The sequence below is a fragment of the Nerophis lumbriciformis genome, linkage group LG05 (assembly GCF_033978685.3).
Source record: "Nerophis lumbriciformis linkage group LG05, RoL_Nlum_v2.1, whole genome shotgun sequence".
In the NCBI taxonomy this organism is placed as follows: domain Eukaryota; kingdom Metazoa; phylum Chordata; class Actinopteri; order Syngnathiformes; family Syngnathidae; genus Nerophis; species Nerophis lumbriciformis.
This window is the reverse complement of record NC_084552.2, coordinates 12004400-12008812: the sequence shown is the minus strand read 5'-3', so window position 1 is coordinate 12008812 and position 4413 is coordinate 12004400. Positions and strand designations below refer to the sequence as shown.

At 34.4% G+C, this 4413-nt stretch overlaps 1 long non-coding RNA gene across 1 annotated transcript; it reads left to right on the top strand.

The window, feature by feature from the left end:
• Positions 1 to 408: 408 nt before the first annotated feature.
• Positions 409 to 4413, top strand: LOC133605800 (uncharacterized). The gene is made up of 2 exons (XR_009815189.2): positions 409 to 684; positions 3955 to 4413. It is a non-coding gene; the product is annotated as an uncharacterized lncRNA (long non-coding RNA).

Below are 4413 nucleotides of genomic sequence, written 5' to 3'. Positions count from 1 at the left end.
CAATACACTAAATAAATAAAGTGCAATTCGGGAGGGGGGGCGATGTCGCTTTATTGTGAAGGATAAGGCAATGCAAGTCACATTTCCGGTGTACTTATGCGTCGCGTTCAATTGCCTTCGGACCGAAAATGATAACAACAAAGTGGTATGCAGCTGAGATAGGCTCCAGCACACCCTGCGACCCTAAACTGGACAAGCTGTAGTAAATAGATGGATGGATGGGTTAGGAATATTAAAATAATACATTTGAAATAATGACCTAATTAGTGTTAAACTCTTTACGTATGACCTGCTCCAACACAGTTTAGTTTACGTCGTTGCCACAAGTGTTTTCACAATAAAAAAGACTACGTGTTATTACAACGTGTTGCCCCGCTAGAATTCTAAAGAGGCAATGTTCCGTTTTTCTAATTATTTGCATGATTTTTTTTTGTTTCATTCTGGATGTGATTTCATTCTAACGCAAGGACTTGGAAAAAGCCTGACTTTTAAGACGGCCATGAACGCACCATCTCTCCGAGGCGAACATGGGAACTTTCACCACCAAGCGAGATGACGACATTTCAAAAACGAAAGAAATCTTCGTGTCGCCGCCAAAACATTCCTATTGGTTCGACTTGTGGCTCTTCGTTGTCTTCGACGTCGTCTTTTTCTTGGTCATGTATTTCATAGTGCCATAAAACGGTATGTGGGAGGACGAACTTTCTTCTTTCGCGAGCCGGAGGGCGGCTACGGAAGTTGCTAACTGTTAGCTAGCATTGATGGTTCTTTAAAACAACCACAAATATTATATTACGAATATATTTATTTGGTGTGTTAATTTAAACGAACAGCAGCGAGTAGAAGTGCTTTTAAATACAAGTTTAAAATGGAATATTTTCCGTGCTAAATTCCTATAGATGTCATAGTGTAAACGCTAGTACGCCTAAGTATTCATTAAGTACCACCATAATGACATCATTAAAATACAGTAGTGTAGTAGACCTAAGTATTCATTAAGTACCACCATAATGACGTCATTAAAATACAGTAGTGTAGTAGACCTAAGTATTCATCAAGTACCACCATAATGACAACATTAAATACAGTAGTGTAGTAGACCTAAGTATTCATTAAGTACCACCATAATGACAGCATTAAAATACAGTAGCGTAGTAGACCTAAGTATTCTTTAAGTACCACCATAATGACAACATTAAAATACAGTAGTGTAGTAGACCGAAGTATTCATTAATTACCACCACAAAGACAACATTAAATACAGTAGTGTAGTAGACCTAAGTATTCATTAATAACCACCATAAGGACAACATTAAATACTGTAGTGTAGTAGACTTAAGTATTCATTAAGTACCACCATAATGACAACATTAAAATACAGTAGCGTAGTAGACCTAAGTATTATTTAAGTACCACCAAAATGACTACATTAAATACAGTAGTGTAGTAGACCTAAGTATTCATTAAGTACCACCATAATGACAACATTAAAATACAGTAGCGAAGTAGACCCAAGTATTCATTAAGTACCACCATGATGACAACATTAAAATACAGTAGCGTAGTAGACCTAAGTATTCTTTAAGTACCACCACAAAGACTACATTAAATACAGTAGTGTAGTAGACCTAAGTATTCATTAAGTACCACCATAATGACAACATTAAAATACAGTAGCGAAGTAGACCCAAGTATTCATTAAGTACCACCATGATGACAACATTAAAATACAGTAGCGTAGTAGACCTAAGTATTCATTAAGTACCACCATAATATCAACATTAAATACAGTAGTGTAGTAGACCTAAGTATTCATTAAGTACCACCATAATGACAACATTAGAACACAGTAGTGTAGTAGACCTAAGTATTCATCAAGTACCACCATAATGACCAACATTAAAATACAGTAGTGTAGTAGACCTAAGTATTCATTAAGTACCACCATAATGACAGCATTCAAATACAGTAGCGTAGTAGACCTAAGTATTCTTTAAGTACCACCATAATGACAACATTAAAATACAGTAGTGTAGTAGACCGAAGTATTCATTAATTACCACCACAAAGACAACATTAAATACAGTAGTGTAGTAGACCTAAGTATTCATTAATAACCACCATAAGGACAACATTAAATACTGTAGTGTAGTAGACTTAAGTATTCATTAAGTACCACCATAATGACAACATTAAAATACAGTAGCGTAGTAGACCTAAGTATTATTTAAGTACCACCAAAATGACTACATTAAATACAGTAGTGTAGTAGACCTAAGTATTCATTAAGTACCACCATAATGACAACATTAAAATACAGTAGCGAAGTAGACCCAAGTATTCATTAAGTACCACCATGATGACAACATTAAAATACAGTAGCGTAGTAGACCTAAGTATTCTTTAAGTACCACCACAAAGACACCATTAAATACAGTACTGTAATAGACTTAAGTATTCATTAAGAGCCACCATAATGACAACATTGAAATACAGTAGTGTAGTAGACCTAAGTATTCATTAAGTACCACCATAATGACATTAAAATACAGTAGTGTAGTAGACCTAAGTATTCATTAATAACCACCATAAGGACAACATTAAATACTGTAGTGTAGTAGACTTAAGTATTGATTAAGTACCACCATAATGACAACATTAAAATACAGTAGCGTAGTAGACCTAAGTATTATTTAAGTACCACCAAAATGACTACATTAAATACAGTAGTGTAGTAGACCTAAGTATTCATTAAGTACCACCATAATGACAACATTAAAATACAGTAGCGAAGTAGACCCAAGTATTCATTAAGTACCACCATGATGACAACATTAAAATACAGTAGCGTAGTAGACCTAAGTATTCTTTAAGTACCACCACAAAGACACCATTAAATACAGTACTGTAATAGACTTAAGTATTCATTAAGAGCCACCATAATGACAACATTGAAATACAGTAGTGTAGTAGACCTAAGTATTCATTAAGTACCACCATAATGACATCATTAAAATACAGTAGTGTAGTAGACCTAAGTATTCATTAAGTACCACCATAATGTCAACATTAAATACATTAGTGTAGTAGACCTAAGTATTCATTAAGTACCACCATAATGACAACATTAGAACACAGTAGTGTAGTAGACCTAAGTATTCATCAAGTACCACCATAATGACCAACATTAAAATACAGTAGTGTAGTAGACCTAAGTATTCATTAAGTACCACCATAATGACAACATTAAAATACAGTAGTGTAGTAGACCTAAGTATTCATTAAGTACCACCATAATGACAACATTAAAATACAGTAGTGTAGTAGACCTAATTATTCATTAAGTACCACCATAATGACAACATTAAAATACAGTAGTGTAGTAGACCTAAGTATTCATTACTAGCAATGCAGAGGTTTTATTTGACAATTATATTTAATATTTTTGGCCGTTATAAACATGACATACAATGCACAAACGTCATCAACAATGACACTAGTACGTATTTGCAGACTTCACCACTAGATGGAGCCACAGTTAATACTTTGTTTCTGTTGTTTGCTGCCTTGATTTTACACAGAAGTGTTTCTGCATGGAGTTTAATTTGTGTCCTTATTACAAAAGCCTTGTTTGACACTTTTTTTTTAACATGAAGATACGCTGACAATTTCATTGAATACAAAATTTGTCCGCAAAATGTGTGATTAAAATACAGTCTTTTAAAATTCAACGTGTAGAAACGTGTCGCTTCATTTTACACAGAATATTTTACATGTATTTTTTTATCAACCAAAACACAAATTCTGAATATAAAATTCACAGAATTAAATCGTCAGCACAATTTGATGTAAAGAAAAAGAAAAAAAGGTACTTCACAAAATTCAGGTTAAATGCAGTGTGGAAAAAAATCTTTGCTGAAGAGACCCAAATGAAGGTCCATGATTGTGTTTCAGGTGGGCAGCAAAATGGAGAATGCAGACCTGGAAGCATCCTGATGGAGATGTTAACCTCGCTTCGACTGAATTTAACTCAACTTGGGACGTTAGTGTGCAACATTCCAAATGTTCAAAAATGGAAATGTGCATTTTGCACAATTATTATGACCTGAACCACAAAACTCCTCACGTTTGTCGACGATTACGACACGCTATCAGGATGATATTTACTATAATACGTATACACTGCGGGTGATATTACAATAACGTTTACTATTAGAATGTTATTGAACATGCCAAATGATGACTATTACCCTGAGAACAGCAGTGTTTGTGAACGCCGTCTTTATTTGTGTCTCCATCAACAACAGAACGCCATGAAATGTGAAGTCAAGCAAGGCGTTTTGATGGAATTTGCACACGGTGAAACTCGCTTTACTCACCTTGAGAAAATAAAGTTATTGTGATCCACGCACA